The following is a 25282-nucleotide window of genomic DNA, read 5'->3' on the forward strand; positions in this document are numbered from 1 at the left end:
ATGGCCCACACCTGCCGAACAAGAGATCAGTGGTTTCCAATGCGTTAGCCAATGTCCTTCCCGCATAAATACGTGGCATAAGTGCGTATGTATCTGAGGGAATGTTTTACATGAGAAACACTTTAGGGGCATTACGTGCATGCCACCTACATTTTAGGCACAAACACAACTTGCGAGTTACAGCAAACACCGTTTTAGTGCTCTTTGGCCGGAGCACCCTTGAAACAAAAAAATATATGCTGCTAGAACTGGTACTGGCGACAAATATCGGACATTTAAGAATGGAACAAAATTGCCGATTTGCCAACTTGTATTACAGCAACCAAGATACATTTTCGGATGCCATTATTGCAGTCATGTCCTCTAATTGAGACGTGTAGAAAACCTGAAGAGCTACAACAGGTAGAACACGTTTTATTCACCTTACGAATGTACAGTGGTATAAGAAACAACCGCGGTGGAGCACCATCCACTGTTGTCTTAATCCTGAACACTTCACTTTGCACAAACACAAGACTGGTGCATATACAAAAGATGTAGTTTACGAAAAGTACGAGCAATTCTATATATGCTACAAAAATTTCGAAGTACCTGAAATGCTCGAAGAATTGCGGCATATTAAAAGTAGCTGCCTTATTTTAAGCACGAGCCTGCAGTTGCCAGCCACCACATTCCAGCTTCTCGGGGTATTAGTTTGTGCGTCAGATGTTCGTTACCACGGTGATTTGAGCAGGTTAAAACTATGTTCTAGCCGATATCTCTATGCAGAAGCTAGTGAGTAGTGCAGATATGAATATACAGCTGCGGGAAGCTTTCACGCCTAAATAATTGGCTGTCCACTCAAAGTAGTAGTCGTTCCTGTTTCCTACCTTTTCGCAGTTTTTGTCTACTTTTCATGTCATTATTTCTAATATGTATGTGTTCTTGCGCCATTTTTAGAACTGTCAGCCAAGAGACGTTTTATGTCATAGCCGTTCATCCGAAACTACAATATGACATTTGCTGCAGCAGTCATGGCCGCTAGCATGAGTACAGAGGTAGTAGGACGTACGTGAATCGCCGGTCCATTTTTGCTTGTTGAAGTTCGAGGTTGATGTTTTAGTTGTAATGCAATTTCCGTTGACACTTGCAGGAAGGCATGTTTAGAATCGAGCGATCCTTGAGTGCGTTTGTTTAAGAGAGTTGGCGTGGTCAAATGTAACGAGTTAACGTCTGTTGCAGGCGATGACTTGGTGCTTGCTTCTCTTGCCGTCTGGTCGTCCAATCCGTCGTCAGTCATTGCTTTTTCGGTGTTCTCTGCGGGAACATATTGAGGAGTAGCTGTACGCAGTTCCCGATCTGTCTCTCGAGTTGCTTCCCTGACCATCCGGTTATTCAACCCGTCGTTGGTAATTGCGTTTTCTTTGCTCTGTATGGGAACATGCTGAGGAGTCGTTGCTGTAAGGAGTTCCCACTGTTCCTTTGACGGGGTCACTGGGCTTCGTGATAGGACATTTTCCGCCGAGATTGGGCTCGTACCTTCGCCTTGACTGGTGGTGCTGTCACCATGAATCTCTGTGCCCGGAACTAGAAGAGCACCGCCTGTGTTGATGGTCATGGCAGCTGCGGTACTCCTTAGCGTGTCACTTGCGTTTAATACAGGTGACTTAAGTTCTTGGCAGCGCATTTGACTGAGAAAACGTATCAGAATCTGCTCGGCTGCTTTCGTAGAATTTGTTGCGTGCGTCGGTTTCTTGTAACTGTTTCGCGTACACTCTTTAGCTTTATGTAGCAGCGTCCTGAAAAAAATGAAATGAGATGTAGACTAAGCAAAATCAAGTTAAACTGGCAGAGAATGGCCTTTTTTTTATTTCAAGGCTTTAATAGTAGCAACGGTGTTTATGCTACAGGGATTAGTGGAAACTAAAAAAAAAATTGAATATCCACCAGCGTATCTCAAAGAAGCACTGACACAAAATTTTGAAAGCGAGATAACTCGTGATATAGATTGGTGTCAACACACATGCATTATCTGCAAAATATCAGCGGCAAATACAGCCTAGGACATACTTAAAATAAATTTCAAAGATTGCGTAACACAACCGAGCAGGCAGCGGAGAGAGAGAGAGAGAGAAAGACTTTATTGAATTGTCCTGCGGGGGGAGGTGGGCGGGAGCCACTCAGGGCCTGCCCCCTCCTTGACGTTTCCTAAGTCGTCCCCGAGACAACGCCTTGCGGGCGTCTACGAGGTCGACGCGCGGAGGGTCGTCGGGTGTGATCCCTCAGACCTCCCGTCGGCGCCTCCCTACGCTTCTGCCCTGCAAGAGCAGCCTCGAGCCGCTGGACTGCCCGGAGTTGAACATAGTGGTCAGACGAGTCCATAGAGTAAATAAAAAGCATCCAAACACGTTACGCGTTTATGTTGGCCACTTCCGCACTGCCGGCGTTTCTTTCCGGCTCGCCGCTCCCAGCGGAGGTTGGCGCTTCTGTTCTCGAGCTACAAACGATCCGAGCTCTCTCGGCGGGCGAGCCGTAATTTCTTTGGCTCATCAGGCAGCTCGTTGCGACCTAAGTTTTACTCCAGGCACTCTATTTTTATTGCTTTTTATTACACTGGGCGCGAAAACACGCCGGGCACATGACAGGTGCACTGAGAGAGCCGTGTATACCACCAGCAACCTCGCTGTGCGGGCGGCAGCAAAACCGCGAAGTGGCGCTGGTAGGCGCAGCTACCTTGAGTGATAGCTTCTAACCGCTCCACTAAAGGGGACTCATGTCAAAAACAAAGTGGTCATACTACGAAGGAGGTAAAGATGTGATTGCAAATTGCATAAAATCGTCATCTGCACCGCTTACAAGAGCGGAAATCGAATATCCGCCGCAGTATTAAGCCTAACATCTGTAGGCGGACCTTAATCACACCGGCTGGCTACTCCCAGCGCGCGTTTTCTCACCCACTGCCTCCAGCGTCTAGCGCCACTCTCTAGCCGCGGAAACAATTTGCACTCGCAGCGCCTGCATCGCGTCCACGGTCGCTCTCATAGCAAAGCTTCCTACCTCTACCAGCCGACGGTTCTTTCGCGGCGTGCGGGACAAACTCCCAACGTGCACAAGGTGGCAGGGGGGGGGGGGGGGACGGTTGGGCGGTTGGGCGGAGGGTTTCACTCATGGAGCACACTGTAAATGGCGCGGCAAATTTACCCAACGTTACCCGCGCGGAAATGCCTGTTCGCCGGTGGGGGCGTCGGCGGTACGGCGTTGTCGTCTGCTTTAGCGACGGTTGTTTTGGGCCTGTTTTGGCGCAGCTTCGCGTTCATTGAGCGCTTCCTTCGCTCGGCTTGATTACTTGTTCGACAGCACCTCTTGGGTAACTCGGATCCGACGCAATTACGGGGTCGTACGGCACAGATACGTTCAGGATTGGTTTCAAGGGGAGGGGGTAAACAAAATGTAGAGACCACATACAGGAATCTGGCCGCTAGAGAAACGCTACCTTTTGCGCACTGCTTACCACGAATGGGACTCGGTTTTCTAAATTGATGAATACCTATTCGGTTGTGTTTGAAGAGGTGTTACAACAGGCGGGAGCAGCAGCAACTGATCCTGATAAATAGCTATTATAAAAGTTCACTCGTCTTTCTCGCAATTCTAAAACTTACTAGACTAACCAGGGAATTACTGAGCTCACATGCCTAATGGTTTCGGTGTCTGCCCTTGTGTCGCGCGGTGGTGTAGCCCCGAGCTAGCATATCAGCATGGCTAGGTTCCGATGTCTCACGTACCCTACAAAAGACGCTCCTCTCCGTTTTCTTCCTGCCGACGCACGGCCGGGCTACGTCGTCCATCGTTCTAGCCCGGCCGTTGCCGACGCTGCTGCTTCATTCGGGACACCGCCCCCGCGAATTCCAAGTAACGGCTGACAGAATCTCTTGTGTCATTCTTTGTAGAGCTCGGTATGCGAAATCAAGTGACGTTGCATGGGTAATTGTTGTTGGCGTCGTTTAAAGCTTTAGTTTCCAGCCACCTTCACAGCGTGGATTGGAAGCAATTTTTTTAATTACAGGCCAACTGCACTGGAATGTCACCTCGACTAAATTTATTTTTAATGTGTACTAAGCACCTCCAGATCAGCTTGGGCACGAGTGGTAGCCCCGTGAAACGGCTCGTTACTCAGTCAGACACGTTTAAAAAAGCTCCGCCGCAGACCACGCTGCACCTGCCGACGGATCGACGCCAGCAGGTTCAGCGCCTGTGACGCTCAGGCCGGCCGGGGCCTCTTCCTCTGGGCAGCCACGCAGTTGGAGAACTGGTCGAGCTCTGCTGCGCACGCTTCCACCATTTGCTGCCCCGTGCGCGCGTAGAGAATGCGCGCAGGCTTCCTCCCGAGGCGCTGACCGCCCGGCCGCTGGCTGGGCGGCTCCAACGTCATGTTAACTGCAGCGCTCTGCGCGATTTCGGTTTTAAAATCGCCGATTTCTGCTGATCACTTGCGGCGTCCACGCGCGCATATCAGCTGTTGTATTTGGCATCTTGTTTTATTTTTAAGCATGCTATACGGAAATAGTGTTTTCAAGAGGTCGAAATTTTCAGTGCAGTTGGCCTTTAAGCGGTTGACGAGATCAGTACGTAGCAGCACTAGCAGAAACTCCCGCGAAGCGACAGTGCTACGGCAGCTCTGCTGTCTGATATCCGCCCAACAGTCACGTGGACAGATTTATTTATTCGAACTCCAACCTTTCGCAGCACCGGTTCAAGCCGAAACGGTGACGGGAGCATTAAAAACATCTCTACTTAAACAGCCGTCAGGCGCTGCAGCAAACGAGGTTTCCACAAGTTATAAATAGGTAATTAACTTCTTATCGCAACAAGAGAAAACATGCAAAATTTTGGTGTCGGTGCCCCTTTAAGGAAAGCGTGTGCACCTCATTCCCACGCGGATAAGTGCGAAGACGTAGGTAAACACCTACTCAAACGCCACCGAAGCACACGGAGGCTTTCCAGTCATCGTATTAGAGTTTGGCAGAATCATAGCCAGAATTGTTGTCCTTTTCATTATCTGGATGTTACCTACGCTTCTTAAAGGAGCCATGAAGAAAAAATACAACTTCGTTTAATTTAAAAGAACTAGGATTCAGCATCTCACTCATCTCCATTACAGCCACAAAAGATATTTCTTTAACGGAAAAAACCCCAGAAGTATTTCAAAGCTTTCAAATTTTGCGCCACAGTGACGTGTTATGAGCAAGAGTGACGTCATATGGGCCAGCAATAAAACATAATTTTCAGTGCGTTAACAGCACGTTAGCATTCAAGTGATGTGGTCAAATGGAACTAGAGGCCCCATTACAGACGCCCAGTCATGTGTCGTCGCGACAGGTTAGTTAGGCGGGCGCCAATCGCACAAACAAAATTCCGTGATGTCATAGAAAAGTTGCGGGAAATCGGCTAGGGGGTCGCGACTGCTTCACACGTTCTCTTTAATATCTGCGCTATTTGTTCGAAGATTGCGATGATATTGGTATCATTGTTATCGGGACTAAGCAGTCTTTCTAATAAACCCAACTTGTATTTTGTCTTCATGGCTCCTTTAAGCTTCTGGGATTATCTTGCACAGCTGGACGCATGTGTGGCTGGTTTGAGAAATTGCTCGTACACTTTTATTCTCATTTCTTGCGCTGGACGGGTCGTGGTGGTCATCTGTGCGTTCTGATGGCACAATAAAAAGCTTAGTTTTTTCGTGGCTCACACGCGACCACGTGACACCACGTTACCCCACGAGTGGCCGTTTTCTGGGACTAAAACAAGGTAACAGTGTTCCAGAACAAAGTTTTTTTTATTTGCCCCATCATTACAATCATTTTAGACAAGTTACTGTTGCCATCATATGTAATTGATAGCCTCTTAAGGTCTTAAACACAACGCCAGAGGAAGAAAGTGGTGCAGGCTGCTTCAACGTATTCGTATCAGCGACAATTAAAGCATGCCCTCCAGGAACGTACCGCCGCACAATTTTGGTAAGACGTCTCCATACCTCCTGCGTGTACGAGATGTGGGCGCATGTTGAAGCCATAGAGTAGTGTTTTTACGATTTGTATTTACCCAGTAGGGTGCGCCCACTTTATTGTCAAGGAATAACTCCGGCTCGTGAAACCTTAACTTGAACTTGTTGAAGCTAGGGTTGCCTTATCCAGAGATTGCGTAGAAGATTTTTATAATTACTGCATGACTGATTGTACACAGCCGATGTTGGCCTTCAATTTAGCAAAAAAAATGTCGCGATGGTGGCATTGGACCATGTTCCCGCAGAGCATTACACATGGGTTGAGGTGGCGTGACACAACACGGCGCACTTTCCTTAACAGTAGAGCTGCTTACGCTCTTGGTTGCGCTGTCCACACGCAGAACAAATACCATGAAAATGCCTATCGTACGTACCGACGTGGGGGATTGGCCAGGAATATGGCTTAAGGAGGACTAATGCGCCCGCTACACAGCGGTAAATTACAAATTAATCATTGCAATGAAGACAGTGTATATAATTGTAAGTGACGTTTGAGAAAAAAAGTTCGGAAATCGAAGCTAGAACAACACCCGCCGTGGTGGCTCAGTGGCTAAGGCGTTGTGCTGCTGAGCACGAGGTCGCGGGTTCGATTCCCGGCCGCGGCGGCCGCTTTTCTGATGGAGGCGAAAAGCAAAAACGCCCGTGTGTACGAGATTTCGGTGCACGTTAAAGATCCCCAGGTGGTCAAAATTAATCCGGAGCCCTCCACTACGGCGCGCATCATCGCCTGCGTTGCGTCGGCGCGTTAAACCCCACAATCAATCAATCAAGTTAGAACAAAAGAATGAGCTTTTAAAGCGAAGTTTCAGTGTTCGCACTGATGACGTCTGTAACGCGAAAACATCTAAGTAAAACAAAAAAAAAATTGGCTCCAATCCACGCTGTGAAGGTGGTTGGAAAGCAAAGCTTTAAGCGACGCCCACAACAATTGCCCATGTGACGTCACTTGAATTCACACACGTGGCTGTACAAAGGGTGAAGCGAAATTTTCTGCCAGCCATTACTTAGAATTCGCGGGGGTGGTGTCCCGAGTGCAGCAGCGTCGACCACGGCCGGGAGAGAGCGGTGAACGCCGCCGCCGTAACCCGGCCGTGGGTCGGCAGGCAGAATACGGGGAGGCGCGCCTTTCGAAAAGTGACACAGCGGAACCTAGCCATCCTGATGTGCTAGCTCGCGGCTACACCACCGCGCGACACAAGCGTAGACACTGAAACTATTCGGCATGTGTGAGCTAAAACCAACCCTGAGCGGACGAACGTTTTTCGTGATCTCCAGAAGTTAGGAGTGCCCCATGCTACATCGGAGGACATTATTTTTCCTAGGGACCACTGGATTTTTCCTAGGGACCACTGGATCTCCTACTCGGATTCTTGCTGTCTACAGGACTAAGTGAGGTGTGGCGACATTGTGTGTCTGTTATTTTAGGACTAAGTGAGGTGTGATGACTTTGAGAGTTTTGATATGGTATCAGGGACGATTAGGCGGAGCAATTGCCGGCAGCTATGCAAGGCTGAGTCCGCCTTATTCAACAATACTTACTTACTTACTTACTAGTGATTCCCATTTATACCGACTTAAACTGGTTAGGTTAGCAAGTTTGAGAATTGCGAGAAAGCTGAGGGAACTTTTATAATCGCTTTTTATCAGGACCAGTTGCTCCTTTCCCTTTTTTAATACCTCTTTAAACACAACCGAATTATTATTCAACAATTTAGAAAACGGAGTCCCATTCGTGGCAAGCAGTTCGCAAAACGTAGAATTTCTCTAGCGGCCAAATTTCTGTATGTGGTCTCTACAATTTGTTTTTCCCCCCTTCAGGCCAATCTTGAACGTATCTTTCCTGTATGACCACTTAATTCTTTCGGATCCCGGTTACCCCGGAGGTGCTGTCGAACAATGAAGCCGTGCGAAGGAAGTGCGCAATGGACGCGAAGCTGCGCCATAACAGACCCAAAACAACTCTCGCCAAAGCAGACGACAAAGCCGTACCGCCGACGTGCCTGCTGGCGGGAAAGCACCTCGGCGCGGGGAGCGCTGGGTGAATTCGCTGCGCCATCTACAGTGTGCCTCGTGAGTGAAACCCTCCGCCCCCGCCGCCGCCTCCACCGCGTTGGAATTTTATTGTCCCGCACGCCATGAAAGAACCGTTGGCTGGTAGAGGTAGAAAGCTTGTTTTTAAAACAACATGTAGGTTGCTACGTTACGTGCGACCCGGTACAGCGTTGGTGAATTGCAGCTGAAACCGAACCCTACCGTCTGCTTCCGCGTTGGTCAAGCGGTCTTGGGCGTGCTGCGCGTATGCGCATTCCGGCAGCGGTATGGAACGAGTCCCGTCGGTTGCATAGAAGTTTCCAAGTATTCAACGAGTTTATATATGAATGCATAGACAGTTATTTCTGCATGCAACAGCCAAAGGAAATGTAAAAGATGCAAATTAACAAAATAGAACCTCTTAGCGCTGGCGCAGCGCCATTTTGGAGCGTTCGTACCGTGCCGGTAAAAGGAAGTTGGGCCAACAGTCTTTTAACAAATACAGTTAACAATTTGTTAGGGGTCGTAAAAAGGTACTGTTTTTTTACGTGGAAAAAAAAACCTCGCGAAGTTTAGTTACGAAATCCAGCTGACGAATGGAAACGCATTTTAATAATGCGGTAACTAGTATGGCACAAGCCGATGGTTTTCACAATGCATTTCAATGTGGAGCTAAGGGTCACCTTATATGCAAATGTTCTTAAAACGATGTGGATACAATTTCTTTTGGAGGAATGGGTTCGGCCACGTTTTTCATCCAGGCGTTAATAATACCTTTGCGTGTACCTTTCACGGATAATGCGTAGGGGGAACGCAGTACGCGAAAAAGCAAATGTAGTTCATTATATCACAGGTAGCCATGCATGTGATGCTTCAAATATTTCTTGCAGAACCCGCTGCTTGCTTGAGAACGTTTCTTTGAAATTGCAGCACAGACAAGCATCATATGCAAATTAATGTATGCAGTTTCGTTGACTGGGGCCGTGGATAGTTGCTTTTACACTCGGGCGCACGCTTCCTGATTATAAAAAAAAAACAATACATGCAGCTGTCGAGATTTCAACCCACATCGATGCAGGATGCTCCGTTCAGAAGTATTAAACAACGAAATCTTTCCGACCCCGCTGGATTAGTGTGCCGTGGTCGCCGCTAGAAGCACCGGTACTGGAAAAAGTCTTTCTAGAGCATGATTTTGTTTCAGCACAACTGTTTCTTTTCTCAGGGCCAGGAATGAAGGAGCAAATATTTTTTTTTATTTGCTACCCGGGAGTGTTTATGCAATCCACCCATGGTTCCCGCGTCCAACCAAGAAAGACCCGAGCCCCAACAGGCATGCGAATTGGACTGGCAGCAAAAATACCGTACAATTAAGAACCTCAGCCGGCAACAGCTTGCCGACGCCTCACCCCTTGGTTTTCTTGCTCCCCTGCAGTCACTGCCAAGAACAGGAGAAATTTTTGCTAATAAAGTCTACGCTGACTCGGCCTACACTCCGGACATCATCTCCAAATGGACAACGAATAGGCACTTTGCTAGTCCTCGGTGCCCCTACTGCGGCAGCAACAATGCATCGAACCTTTTCTACCTCATATGGGCTAGTTCAGCTTACTCAAGTGACCGCGAACAGTTCATTACAACGCAAGTGCGCCCGACGACTTCGGAAGAACATGTCTAACATGTCAGAAACAACCCCCAAATTTTACCGAAAATTACAGAATTCGCTCCAAAACAGGTCGCTATAAAGTAGTATGATGGCGGATCGTTCACCCATTCTCTAGATGGCCCCCACAATACACTCTGTGGCTCCTGAACGGCTCCTATTACAAACCCCACCATGGTCGTATTAGAGTGTCCTCGACACAACTTCCAATGTGCATACCGTGCTAAGTGAACCCTCACAGTGCAGCGAAGACTTTATATGAACCATCAACCCCTATCCGTATTTCCATATCCCCCAACAGGGCCTATTAGCCTCCTCCTATAATAAAGTCATCCATTCCATTTCATTGATTCCGTACAGAAACAATACGAATGAGAAATGCGAAATCACGTCCTTCTTCAAAAAGCTTTACCTGAGTCAGCAGAAATAATCCGCCCCCAGGCAAGCAGTTGTTGTCAGGAAACTATCAGCAGAAAATAACAGGAGAGCGTTTCGGGCTTGTCTTGAATAAGCGGGGGGTAGTTTTGAAGCGATGATGATGATAATTTGTACGTATCAAAAACAACAATAACAATATGAATTATCAATCAATCAATCAATCCAGTTTATTCACTCTGCCCAAAAACAAACATGAGGCTTTGTGTAGGTACATATACTCATACAAGTACAAAAGGACGGGATGTTAAACATCCACGACAGCGCAAAGTAGAAAACTATAAATTGTGATAATTATGATAATTATTATAATTAATAATGACCAATCGTATTTATTTACGCTCCCAGAAATAGCTCATATAGCCTCATCGAAGCCTGAAAAATGTTAACTGATCATATATCATTATGATTTATTTAGTATTTTAATACGGGAAAATACGAGTACGTCCATGAAAATGAAGACAGAAATGGGAAGAGCGTTTTTGGAGTGGGCTCAAACACGAACCCCCGAACGGGAAGGCCGTTTCGGGAATTGGCTCAAATGGTACGGGTTCAAACCGGATTGGGTTGCTTCGGGCTAAATCCACTGCGTACTCTTGCACTGGTGTGAAATATCTTTCTAAGTGCGGCATGTCGTTGATGGTGTGACGAATAGAATGCCATGATGAAGTTAAAGTAAGAAGATAAAAAAAAAATTGTTGGATGGCTCTTGCTCAACGCGCGGGAACCTAGAACTAGAACTCCGTTTACGCACTCCAGCATGTAGAACACGGGGCACTTGCACTGAAATACAGGCCGGAAGTTTATCTTAATTGATACCAAAGAGGTATACACTGCTATGGACTCAGTTTTTAGAGCCGTTTTGAGAAGACAAAACAATACTTCCCTAACATTAGTTGTGAGTGCATAAATGTGGGCTAGTAGGTTCGAACTGTAAAACATGGTTAAGTTGTGTGGTATAGACGGGACAACAGAGAAGAAACTACGCAGAACTAGCGCTGGACATCAACTGAGTTGGTGTCCAGCGCTAGTCCTGTGTAGTCTCTTCTCTTTTGTCCCGTCTATACCGCTCTACTTTACCCTGTTTCACTTTCCTAAGGTATCGTTGGTCACGTCCTACCAGTAAACGTCAGTGGTGGTTGTGGTCGTATACTGGTCAACCTCTTCGTGTAATAGGAACTATATTAAAAATTTTGTTCTCTTTCAAAATATCAAGAACATTTTGTTTTAAACTGTAAATAAACCAGGTAGCCGCGTTGGTTTTGGTGTTGCAGAATGCTGAAAGACCGCTTCATTTACGTTACTGCTGCCAGTTTTGGGGTCTGGCCTTATCCTCACTTATTGGAATTCTTGCTGTGTCTTGCCTACACGGCATGTTATAATGCACTCGATGATTTGCGTTGCTCGTGTAAATAAAGAACAGACAAATGTTTCAGGAAATATGCAAGCACCAGTAAACATCTAGTGTTTGTTTCGTGTGCAGGCGTAATGATATTGTAATAGTTGCTTACGTAAACGGTGAACTGCTATATCACTACAAAAAAAGACGTCAGCTTAAACCAAGCGCTGATAGCTGGCTCAATATTTTGGCACATTGTGCGTTTTAAGTGGAGTGTCGTTTGCATTGTGGCGCACCAGTTCAGTGCTTTAGCAGTCGTGCCTACGTGAGTCACAAAAAATTACGGCATGATCAATCTATCGCCTTACCGGCAGCTCTGTTCAGAGCGCTGGACAGAGAAGATGTCTTCTGCTACTGCTGAGATGTTCATAGAGGCGAAACATTTCTTGAAGCTTTCGACGTCCCAAGACAAAAAGTCGTAATACAACGCTGTAAATAAATAAACATCTTTGATAAAAAAATGCAGTTCAAGGACGATGCTCATTAACGTACAAGTTGCCTAATAAAAATAGACAATGATGCCTTTAGCACTTTTAATGATTCTATTAGGACAGGTTACTTCTTACCACTGGAACGCATTCATTGGTCGTTGCTACAGAATTCGGACGCCTCCGTTCTCGGTAAAAAATTATTCATATCGTGAGTCGTGCCTAACTTGTGATGGCCAGAGACAAGATTATCAGAGTGTGCAGCAAGATCTTCACCGCCTTGAAAGGCACGGGCTCCGAAAAGGAGCTAGTGCTCAGTAGGGCTGCGAAAGGAGATGCAAGGTTAGGCCGTGTTGAGGCGGAGCCATACATCGGCCCCCGTCTACTGCAGGATCTTTGTCATTAAAGTCTTTTCCAATCCAATCCAGCTAAGGAAAGCGTACTATGCAGGTCCATGCTCGTGAATTTACACTGTTTACATGCTTCGCAGCCAGTGGGGCAATATTTCTACGACTGCTGAGACTGTTCGCACGATGTTGTCAAAACGGAGCCCTCCACTATAGCACGCCTCATCACCCAGGTGTAGATTTCGGGCGTAAAGCCCTCAAAATTAAACAAAAAAACGATTTTCGAACGATGTTGTCAAACTGCGCCTAGGGCCTTTCAGGAAACGTTTTAAAAAGAGTGTAGGCTGCGTTAAGACGGGACAAAAAAAGGCGAGACCGGACTGTGTGGTGTCCCTGGGTAAGTTCGTGTGCTTGGTGGTAAGTGTGCACCAATACGCCCGCATTAACACTGCTTGTTAGTTCATCTTATCTGAACTATACGTCAAGACATAAATCGAAACACGAAATAAAAAATGACGGAAAAGCACCAACCCTGTAACGCACCGCAGTTTCACAAAAATGCATAGCCGGTGAACTTAATGCATGTAACCGCAATAAGAACATAGAGGTAATTGGTCAAAGTAACTGCACAGAAAAAAATAAAACAGCGTAAAAAGGAGACAAGTTAACTAATGAAATCACAAATATTCATTGTATACACAGCCCTGACGAGACGAAGGAAAACGAAAAACAAACAACTATGGAAAACACAACACCAATCACGAATTAAAAAATTGTGAAGAAGCACCAACACCGTAACGCCCTGTCTTTCCATAAAAATACATAATTGGCCAACTGAACCCACCTAATGATATGATAGCGTAAATAGAGATCATTGGTCGAACGAAAGAAGCACAGAATAAACAGAACCGCTGTAGGAATAATGGGTCATTGGTGGACAATTTTTATTATGTTTCGCATCCTTTATCCAAATTGTGTTTAATGGGGGGGGGGGGGGTAGGACGTATAACAAAGCGTCACTTATACACCAGGTAACACCGTTCTACCGTCACAGTTGGCACAATGCTGTAGCACGATAGGATACACAAGCCATGAATTGCCTATTTTAAATACAAGGCATCTTTCCTCGTCTGATGTCGTCCTCTGAAGTGCACCATCCGAAATTGATGGCTCTGTGCAATACTGACACCGTAGCCTGATCGTAAGTTAATCTCCTAATGAAGAGGGGGCGGTCATCTAAACACCGTTGCATGCCTCAATAAAATCTGTCAGAAGGGCTAACAGAAAATTCATCATAGTCAATTCCGTTTGCAAATTAGAAAAAAGCCTAACTGAACAAACGGAAAGCAGCCACGCGACAAACATATTTGCCTTCCGCCAAAACAAAAATTTACCTCAAGAGACTAGGCAGTTTCCTAATTTGCTATGAGCTTTGTTCGAAGCTTGCCCTCTCACGATATGACTACTCCGAGAAGCGATCACTAACAAAGATGAAGTTGAGTGGAGGTTACCTTTCAAGGCTTCCATCCTGTTTTTGCACAGCTCTTCGAGTGCAGCTGCGTTAGCTTTCTTGAAGCGATCCAGCGTGTATTGCTGTTCCGTACGGCAACCATCGCTTTTACTGTGCCGCCAGCACTCACTGGTATTGCGCCTATACAAGGAGAGAGAGAGAAAGAGAGAGAGAGAATAGCATCGTTATCTGAGGGGTCATGAATGCACTGGTTGGGAAGGAGAGGGACACGGAGGAAGGCAATGATCGAAGAGATGTCGTGGTTAAAGGTTACGCGAATTGTGCAAGTTTCGTAAGGTCACCAAACACCTGAATTGGTGGAGATCATTTTGAAGTTTACTGTTCCGCGAAGGTCATTTATTACTTGACATGTTTCGTGAAGGGACAGGCGCGCAAGAGCGGTTATGTGGAGTGTCAGTCCAGGTTACCACACCAGCTTGTATAGACCACTGGTTAGTGTATAATCAAATATTTTCTTAGTGATGAAGGGTCTGCTCGAACACGTTACAAATGCGTTTCATCGTCCGCAGGTGGGTAACCGAGTTCCAATAGTGGCTCGCTTCCAGTCATGAAGCTCGTACGGTGCCATATCATTGATATAAATTAGGGTTGCATGCATGATAACATTACGGGCGGCGTTAGTGTGCGAGCTGGCTCCGTGGTCACGTTTGTGCACTACATGAGGGTGAGGGGTGTTATGAGTCCAAGACAATCCTCGATGTACACACAAGAAAACAGACAGGATGAAGACTACAAAGAAGACGGAAAATTTAAATATCGCGCCAAGAACAAGACCAATCGGGCAACGCCCCGCAAAGGAATCGCGACATGCAGCAATGAAGGAATTCCACATTGGCACGGAAGAAAGGATTTAATCTCGGAGCGCAAAATAGAAGGCGGACGGAGGATACTGGTCCAGGTAGGTGCGGCATGAAAAGACTGGGTTCCGGGACGGTCAACTCAGGGGGCACGCAGCCAGGGCACCGACGTTGCTACACAAGCCTGGGCGGGAGCAGGACGAAGTCCCGTCGGCTCCAGTCAACCCACTCCTTGGCGGCCCCAGCGGCACAACAAAAGCGTCTCGGGCATCGGCATCGCACCGCCGTCTTTCGCTACGACAGCGCCCACAACGACAGCGCTCTCGAATCCGACCAGCCCTAGTCCGGTCGCAATACATTGTGACCACAGCACGCGGGCACCAACTCTTTCACGGCCACGCTGCGATTTCCACTCGTTATCACCCATGGCTTACGTATGCCCCCAATTTAATAGATCCTCGTCCTGAGACATTGTTGATGTTGTAAGGTACAGTTGTCGCAGGACGTTGCATATGTTTTATTGTAGAGGGTTTGATAGTTTGCTTGTGTGGCTTTGTTTGCTCTTTTGTGTTTGTTTCAAGGTTTGCTTTGTGATAAATGCCCTTTGTTAAGCCTCAGTAGGCGACACAGTTGGGCAAAGGCAAGGCTTGGTTTGCTGCGCCGCTCGGCCAGCTCAATGGCGAACGCAGGAAAGCTTGAATGCCTAGAGTAGGGGTAAACGACTCTAAACTTCAATCCTACAAGGTAGAGGAAACTATGCCAGCTGAGTTGATATTGCAACAGCCAACTACTGCTTCACGGCCAAAAAAGCGACCCGCGGTTGGCACCAGGGGATTTCACCAGCGCCCGGGGAAACCTCAGTTTAGGCGTTTATCCCGTCATCCCCACTTGAAGCTGGTGGGGCTTTCTCAGGGAGATTGCGATTCGAAGCATTCGCCGCTGCTCATTGTTGTGAATACCCAGCAACTGCGCCAAGCAAACTAACAAAAAATGCCAGCCGCAAGTTCATTTCAACACAAAATATGCCATGATAAATGCTTCGCGTTACTTCGATTCCCGGCTTGCGTGGGATCTTCCAACTTTTTGATTGGCTCATTGTGGAGATTAACGCGCCGACGCTTCACAGGCGATGAGGGGTGCCGTAGTGGAGGGCTCCGGATTAATTTTGACCACCTGCGGATCTTTAACGTGCGCCGAAATCTCGAAGGCACGGGCGTTTTCACTTTTCGCCTCCAGGAAGGCGGCCCCCGCTTCCGGGAATGGAACCCGTGTCCTCGGGCTCAGCAACACACGGCCACAGCCACTGAGCCACTGCGGTGGGTTCCTCCACCTTCTTTCTTTAAAAGGCTGTTTTACAGACGGTAGTCTTTCATTGGGTACTTAAACGCAGAAATTTTGGTCTGTCTCTGTCTGTCTGTCTGTCTGTCTGTCTGTCTGTCTGTCTGTCTGTCTGTCTGTCTGTCTGTCTGTCTGTCGGTCTCTCTGTCTGTCTGTCTGTCTGTCTGTCTGTCTGTCTGTCTGTCTGTCCGTCCGTCCGTCCGTCCGTCCGTCTGTCTGTCTGTCTGTCTGACTCGATTCAGCCACCAGGCCAAAGAAAATCAGAGGCTGCGCAATAGTTTTATATACCCACAGCCAAATCTAAACGTGTAAGTCCGGTGGTAATGTTCCTATTTTAAGTGCGAATGCACTTCTTAAGCGACCCTGAATCACGCGTCCACCGCCGTCCGTCAATCCGCACCACATACCCACTTCGGGCGATTGGCCAAGAAGAGTTTTTAAGTGCGAAAGCGACCCCACCACATACCCACTTAGGGCGATTGGCCAAGAAGAGTTCCTTCGCTACCCATTTGGCATATCTTCGTGATACTAACCACTTCCTACCGGAAATTAACAACATAAAAATCCCTGATGCGCCTTCCTTGTAACTATAGATGTAACTTCTCTGTACACAAATATACCTCACCGAGATGGGATTGAAGCCCTGGTTGAATCCTATAGCATACATCGGGATCACGAGGCGCCAAGCCCACAAGTCATTGAAACTTTGACCAGGCTAGTGTGGAATTAAATAGCTTTTAATTCCACAATCAGTATTATCTTAAGCGACCCTGAATCACACGTCCACCGCCGTCCGTCCGCCCGCACCACATACCCACTTAGGGCGATTGGCCAAGAAGAGTTCCTTCGCATCACCCGTGCATTCGCACTTCCCCATGCTCCCCTTCGGGGAAATGCAGGTGAATTTTTTTCAACATTGCTAAACAAGAACAAGATATTACGCAAATATAATGCAGTTAATCATTCCATAAGCGATATTTACAGTGTTCCTTTATTAAACATTTATGGAGGCTTGGTTTTTCTGATAGGAAGTGAAATACTATATAAATTACTTAATCGCCAGCTGTTGCCTGCGCTTGTATAGCTCCTGGCGGCATTTTAAGAAATCCAACCGCAACAGTAACGAAAGGCTCCACTATATTGGTTTTGCGTTCCGCTTGGAACGCTCGTGGAGTAGGGCAACGTGGTTCTATTAACGTTGTAGTAGGAAGCCCCGATTCACGCGCGTCCCCGCCATGCGGCAGCGCTAGCATCAAGGCACCCGACCTGGAGCAGTGGTACGCGGTAAATTTAAATTGACTTGAGCAAACCTCCAGCGTGTTATTTTGCGAGGAAAGAGGCGGGAGAGGAACAGCATGAGAGGTGAGCGGGAAAGACAAGGGAGGCATTTACTTGGCAGGGGCGCCAGTGGACTATAGTCTTTTGTCCACATTTACAACGAAGGGAGCAGATACGCGGCCATGTTTTACTAGGTCCTTTAAAGGAATCATCGTATACTATTGCAGGGGTTTTTGAACTTTCTCTGCTGGCCAGGCAGCGCAACAGTTAAGGAGGCTAAATAGGCACTCTGGGTATAGTGTACGATTCCGCGTTTCCTGTGCGTTTGCTCTGTTGACGAACGCTTATTAGTGCGGCGCTTTTAATATTCTTAGGGCATGCGCTTCAGCCTATCACCGAATTTGGTGCACGTAATAGTTTACAGCATCGAGAAAATCGTCGGTGCAATACACGGGACTCTCCCACTGACAACTACAGCGTTGTATACAAGAAGTTATAGTAATAAGTTTGGAATACCGCAGCGGCTGAAAACGTGCTACTCATCCTCCTTAAATTGGGTGGTCGCCCTTACCATCAAACATTGTTCAGGAATTTGCTTGCTTCGCTGCAAATGTCGTTGAAAGACGATAGTGTCCTGCTGCCCCCTCTCACCCTTTAGGTTTTTTCTGTCCCCTCTTGCTCCTCCAAAGGTTAATAAGATGTCACTTTTCTCGATTCTATTCAATTTTCGAGCTCCCGCACTGCTCGCGCGACATCTGGTGGGAGAGCGCGCAACTTGCCACACATTTTTAACCGTTGTAATTAAGAGGAAATGTTCTACTACCCTTAATATTTAAACGTCATTCGTCGCCTTCCAAGTGACCTTGAGCCGCCGGCGCGCAATCTCGTTCTTATCGCTTCGCACGCTTGGAGGCCTTATCATTAGGCGAAGAGAAGTGGCTGCTTCGCCCGCGCTTAATCGCTCAGCCCCGCTTGGCTGACTGTGCGTGCTCTTCAGCGCAAAAGAACCACGCGACTAGGCGAGGGCTTGACGGCTGCCTTGCCACCACTTGGTCCCTCAGTCTCGTCATCGATTCCGGCTGTACGCTCTATGTGTGCGCTTCAGCGGAAGCGAACGACTGAATACAATTATCCGGTAGCAATAGCTAGATGGCAGTCTGTGAAATCTTAAAGGGACACGGAAATGATTTGTAAACATTGCGGGATTACTAGCGCAAATTGTAGTACGGAGTCCATAGGACATGTTTCGTCCACTCTGAGCGCGTTTGCGCGAATTTATTTAGTAGAAAAATCAGTTCGAAAATGCTGTCCTCCTCTCTGCACCCTAGCCAATTTTCTGTGGCGTTTTCGTGTGACGTCAGGAGGAGATGAGCTGGCAATTGGCAATTGGCTCGCCGACCTTCCGACCGAGTCAGCCGGCCCAGCGTTTAGTCCGCCTGCCGCCGACGGGTCGTCGCAGTTCGCTGGCTCAGTCGAAACTAAGCCACAACACGTTTGTGAATGAAAGAATGTGCCTTTCTTTACTTTGTTAGTTTCTACACTGTATCAAGCTTCGAGTCCGGGTCACTCCACGCAAGCGCTGCACAAGTGCACATGCGACGCTTCGCTGACTTTACGCTAGTAGGAAAATCTAATGCCATTTGAAGGCGGGAGAATAGTCAGCGAAGTCAGTATAGGTACTAAGGAAATAAAATCAACTGAAACTTTTACCGTAGAGCGCAAAACTAGAGAGCCGGAAGCACTTTTTTGCGCTGGGTGAACAGCCACAGCGGTCAGCAGCACGACCACACATCTGCGATCGCTTTTCCGTTTAAGAAATGCAATTGATAGACGTGAGATATTGTGGAAATTTGGGGGACGCTTACTGCACGAGCGCTGTACAACAAATAGTCACCTAAGCTGCTTGAAATACTAAAACTAAATAAAAGTGTAAACTGGTTATACATTATATACCTTATATATCCCACACCGGCAGCGCTGGCCCGTAGCCGAGTGGTCTGGAGCGCTAGGTGTGTGCAAGTCGCAAGTTCGAATACCGGAGGCTACGTTTTTTGTGTGTGTGTGTGATTTTTTTTCGTTTTCAGCCGATGTTTTCTAACCTGAGTTCACCATTTTTGGGCCGTTACGTTCACTGCTCCACGAGCGAGTTCGCATAACGCGCGCAGACTTACACTGACGCGCTTGCCAGTTCTCGTTGTCGTGCTGTTGCCACACGCACCGACTGCTTGCGGCCAGTGGGCACAGGCCAGAATCAGCACACCCTTGGCCTAGTTCGAACACGCTTTTTGCGATACAGGCATGAGTGAAGGAAGCTCCGAATATGCGGGAAAAGCGCATGGCATTTTAGCCTCTGCGGTGACGCGGAGGCGGCGTTCATTCACTGCGTAGGCCTCGGCTAGTGATTTTTACGATGCCAAGCCGTCCTGGGAGGCTTATCTTAGGGATATTATAGCCGACAACATGGCAGAAGCGCGGTACGACGATTACTGAGATATCGCGAATGCCCATCCAGCGCTGCCTTCGGATGTCAAGCATGTTGTTTTACAGAACCGAAACCGAAACTTGTGGACATCGTCTAATCACGGTGCCACCTCCTCCCGACGTCACAGCCTTTAGTTGGTGCGACCGCCACAGACCGCGCATGTTAGGTTTTCTTCTTTCCCGCTTTATAAAATAATTACCAATAATTACCAACTTATCAACCGGATAAACGATCAAAAGTGTGGTAATTTGAGCCGGTCTACGCAGTCCAAGCAAACCCGGGAGCTTGACAAATTCACTTCAGTGTCCCTTTCACCAAAGGCAAATTTTCACGAAATACTGTGTAAAGTCTTTGCTTGCTCGTTATGAGTTGATTTAGAAGAGCTAAACATGGACAGTTCCGTTTTCTTTTCGTATCGTAAAAGCCAGAATATTACCTGAGGGGGTGGTTGAACAACCACCTACTGCATATCATCTAAGAGGGTGGCTGAACAACCGTGCTAGGTACTATAGCTATGAACTCGCTAGGTACACGATAACCACTTCAAGTATAGAATGCGTTTGCTTTAACCGTTATAATCAATCGTACATTGAGTACATCGGGCACGACTGTTCTGCAGCGGGGGAAGTGCGTAGATTATCAGGTCAGAATTATCCGTGCTGATTTCGAAGAGTGCCAGTCACAAGGACATTAGCACAACATCAATTATATTTAAATCACTATTTCCTACTCGCTGAATTTGTTTTCAGACTTCCCCAGATGTCTGGGCTAATAGATCTACATAATTTGTAAAATCTATTCTACGGAGATCACAGTGCCAAGTCTTGCACCCAACTTTGCACCTTACCTGCATATCTCGTTGAAAAAGTTTTCCTCGCTGGTTGTCACGTTCGTTGTGTTAAAAGGACGCTCTGAAAATCTCTTCGGTATCCAGCGAACTTGTTTTTCCAGGCAGGCGACGATGTTCTTGTAGTCACATTTTTTAGCATCAGAAGCGTTGTCGACAGGTTGTGCGCCATGTCCACCTTGAATGCAAAAATTCCGAAACATCAATTTCAATCTAACAAAATACCTTACAGAGAGACGCATGCGGGAGCATATGCACAGGCGTTGGCGCCGTGCGTCAGCAATACGTTTATTACAAAGCGAATTTCTTCCCTTTGTTCTGGTCGTGCTTCATCCGAGAAATTCAGGTTTGTTACTTTTTCTCTGTTGAATTGTAGGGCAATACTCGGATGTGTTTCAGTTAATGTGCACCGGAAGCTACAATGCAGGAGTTCTGATAGGACACTTTTGGGACGTGAGCAATGGGTGTGGCATTTCGGCCAAAGTTTCGCTGCCCTCCACTTCGATTCGCCAACGGAGGCAGCGACAGAAGAGCACAGAACGATAGAGTTGAGAAAGCGCGTGGAGACAGCTGCTTCGTGGGTACAAGAGCTGCCGACGTTGCCAGAGTAATGTAAAGTCAACCTTCTGCTCTCTGCATTGTGTAGATGGGTCCCGTGGTTCCCGCCACCGCTTGCACGTTCTGTAGAACGGCATGTGAGGGCAGCGCCTGGCGGCAAAACAGGAAGCCGGAGTGAGGCGTGCTCATCGGGATGAGGATCAAGTTTTGGGGGAAGAGGGACGAGATGCTCACGAATTCTTAGAGGTTCACTAGTAAATGTTGAAATAGTTTTTTTTTTTTTGGAGAACGTACGGAAAGCTGTTACCAATGAGCAAACCAAGGGCATCCGATACCAGCTGTTTGCTCCGTTAAATTTTGAAGACCTTATCATTTATGAATTACACTTTGACGTCAGAAAAAAAATCAAAGTTTAGCTACCGACAATCCAACTATCCTGACAGCTTCAAGTTCGGATACCAAATCCGTGGTAAAGATCGCGAATTCACTCCGTGGCGGAATATTTACGCAGCAACACCTTCCAGAGGTTAGCACATTGACTGCGACATAAACAAGACAAGGTTAAACTGAAAGTCCCGGTGCATTTTGTTTCCACTGAATGGTACTAAACGTTTTTTTCGGGTCGAGGAGCTATAGGTGTTCTCGTTTGAAGATGAGGTCAGAAAACGTGCATGGCATGTTAGTGATTTAGGACGTGACATTGGACCATTTAATTATCGTATGTGTGGAGGACTCAGTCTTCTAATTTCTGGGAGATATTTTAAACTCGTCACCGCCAGCTGCACGTTGAAAGACGACAGCGACGGTGGCGTCCGTGAATTTAAGCGGCGCCGAACAACCGCCGAGCAGCAGACCACTAGCCTCTGTGCGAAATAAATCGCAAGTGCAGGTTGTCTCGGAAGCTGTGAGGCCGCACGCCACTTGAATTTTCTTGTTGAATGTGGCAGAGGGCATCCGGTGATATGCTGATTGCAGTGGCATCGCGAACTGAGCGTCAGGAGCAGGCAGCCGGGGAAGCCGCGATGATGTCGCAGGGGGCCTCCGAAACCTTTTACACAAGACAGGACTTCACAGCGTGAAGCCTTAAGAACTTTTACGCTAACCGATTACTGTATTAGACCATGTGAACACAATTGATAGCATTTTATTGTGTAAGGGTGCTAATGGTGGCGTTCGCTATCTTTGGCGTGCTCACTTACTGAGCCGCATTAATTACGGTTTTCAAGCCGTTTGTACTCAACTTTTAGCCGCCTAGAATGACGTCATTTGAGGGGAGTAATTATTAATAGCACGAGCAAGATAGCCAAACCAGGTAGCACTATCCTGTATACCGAAATTTGCACTACTCATACTGCCGCGGCTTTTGGTTAACAGTGCAAGGGAATATGGCAACGAATTTGGCACAGTTTTATATAACGCCAATCCCTGATCGATTCGGGAACGCACTGCCTATTCTGTAGACCGTACCACTAAACAATGTTCAGCTTCATTCTGTGGTGCAGACCACAGGGTTACGTTTAGTTTTGAGCTACTGCAAAGGGGCTTCGCTTGTTGGCTTCCGTAGCTCAGTGATACCTGTATTCGGTGTTTGGCTCTAGCGCTCAGGGTTCGATTCCCAGCAGTTACGTAGTCTTTTTTTTTCTTTTGCTGCTGTAACCTGTTCTCTTAAGTCAATTCTACCCATTAGTTATGTAAATAATAGATTAATATCGTTTAGGTTGCTTTAGACGAATCAGAATTAACTACACCATAATAACTACATCGTCTGGTCAACAGAATAACGCGGCAGATTATCCTGTATTAATGATCATCATTATCCACTGATCCACTGAATAGGCACTGCCATTGGGGAACGTCCGTATTTTATATGAAATAAGGTTAGGGAGGCCGAACTTTTCTTCACTTGAATAATTGTATCTTTATTGTTATGACGTGTGTATGTACAAAGTTCCTACGTGGCAGGGAAAACCACGAGCGCTTTTAGCCGATGGGTCCAACCTTGCAGTTTTTCAGGGGCTTAACTCCATTAGCTTAAGGTGATTCTAAAAGCGATTTGCTATTGGTTAATGTTTAGCGTTTTGGTTGTACAGAAAAAAGAATTTGTGCAACAAAAATACATTCAAGTGTTCTCCCAGGTTGTGTCCTGCTGGCTTACTCTGTGCAAATATATTTTCTAGGGGTGTGCCGAAAGCCTCCAACAGCGAAAACGAAAACACCCATTTAACCACTGCCGGTGCCATGTCATAAGTGCAAATTTGTAGTATGTAACTCCTCCTCTAGCCCATAAGCCCGATGAGCGTATGTTATTGTATTGTTTGTTGAAATAAAACAGTACCATCACACCTGCGACCCGACTTCTGCTTAGCTGCAAAGAAATGATGCCCTCAGTGACAAAGCGTGAACATTGACAAGAAATGACCCTGCTGGCCGGCGTCGGTGTACACTAGCAGTGGAGTGAAAATGGTCAAGTGGGATAACTTCGGGACGTTGTAAAGCATGTTCTCAGTTTTGCATGTTGTTTCTGAAAGCATAGTTTAAAAGGCAGCTTCGGTAGAGGAAAATAAAAGTAACTTGGCTCTATGATCATCTTTATGTACTCATGGGGCACCGGAAGCCTGTTTAACGCTGTGTTTAAAGATGCGTTTGACGGTTTCTCGCAGTTTTCCCCAAGATGTTAGCACAGCTATAATATTTCGTCATGTACGTAGTATTCTCCCTGGCCGAAAATGCGTTTTGTGCCCTTAATATATTCCACACAAGTTGCTGTCGTCAGTTGATGCTAGAAAAATAAAAACTTGCGTGGTTGTTTGTGTTTAACTACTTATGCGCGAAACAAAAAACAGCCGCCTGTGCTCAAAACAAGCACACTAAGCCATTTAATTAAGTGCGTGTAATATTTCTTAAAGAGTAGTTGTGAGACGGAAACAGAAATGTGAATTTGGAAACAAATGCACGTTTTTTTTTTGTTAAAAGTGATTCTAGTGTGCCTAAAGTTTCTCGTAAGTTGCAGTTTCTTAATACCACAAAACTAAATAGACAGTACACAAGATATTTTGGTTTCCGGTTTCCGGGTGACGTTTCACACTCATGGTTATGTGAAACTAAAAGCAGTATGATGAAATTCCTGTTTAACGCAACCATTCAACACCTAGGGTGCGAGTGCTACGGAACATAACTGATTATTTGTTTCACCTCCGGATAAGGCATGCACCGAAACCGTACACACTGCCACAATTTATTTTTCGGCGTCATTCGAAATGCGGCCCTAGAACTCTTCGCCCAGGGCTCAGTGGAGAAATCCCTACCACTGTCGAACCTAGGCTCACAAAAAAAGTTCCGGACCAGAAATGATTCCTAGTAACTCCTATCTGAAAATACACCCGAGAAACTTTAGTTCGTGTTACATGATGTATCCATTTGTTTCAGAACAATGCTCCTCCAACGGCACTTGCTGCGTCAGTACAATAGATAACGGCGTATCCTTGGATTCCTAAACTATATATCTGTCCTGGGCAACGACGAGTACGGTAGGCTGAATTTGCACTCCAAATCGAACGCCGAGCTTGTGTTCTGTCAATATTTATCCGCCCTGCAGGCTTTAGTGATTGGCGCTAAGGGCTTACAAGGTGCCGTAAACCAGTTTTAAGGACGCTTAAGCAACTACGAATCGTATGACTGAGAGTGACTTTAAACTGCATCGCGAGAACAACAAAGTCGTTCGAAAGGTGGTAGAAACAGTCACAGCAACATCAAAAATGCATTGCCGGTTAACATCAACGTTTTCATTCACGCCGCATTACGGCTAGCTTTACCGATTTTGTGTTTTACTTCTCCTACACACAAATATCGATGTTTACAACGAAGCGCGCCAGCAGAAAAATTTTGACGCCAGTTTGGTCATATGTGCTTTGTAGAAGAATTGACCGTGAGAAAATTAAACACCGGAATACTCACTCGTGCTGACTTCAACGAAGAATACCAAGAAACACAGATGCACGCGGCCCATCGTCTTCGCCAACGACATTCGCAAGAGTGCTCCAATTCCGTGCAAGGTAAAGACGCACCGTTCGCCGTCTTACTGATAACAGTAAGATATCGAGGGGAACTAAGG

At 46.7% G+C, this 25282-nt stretch overlaps 1 long non-coding RNA gene across 1 annotated transcript; it reads right to left on the reverse strand.

Annotated features, from left to right (window-relative positions):
• Positions 1-386: 386 nt before the first annotated feature.
• Positions 387-25282, reverse strand: LOC144168954 (uncharacterized). The gene is made up of 5 exons (XR_013322311.1): positions 25126-25282; positions 20614-20791; positions 13852-13991; positions 11874-11994; positions 387-1778 (listed from the first exon to the last, which is right to left on the reverse strand). It is a non-coding gene; the product is annotated as an uncharacterized LOC144168954 (long non-coding RNA).

This window comes from Haemaphysalis longicornis, unplaced genomic scaffold, assembly GCF_048455015.1.
Source record: "Haemaphysalis longicornis isolate Haplotype H1 unplaced genomic scaffold, Haemaphysalis longicornis Haplotype H1 scaffold_2, whole genome shotgun sequence".
NCBI lineage: Eukaryota > Metazoa > Arthropoda > Arachnida > Ixodida > Ixodidae > Haemaphysalis > Haemaphysalis longicornis.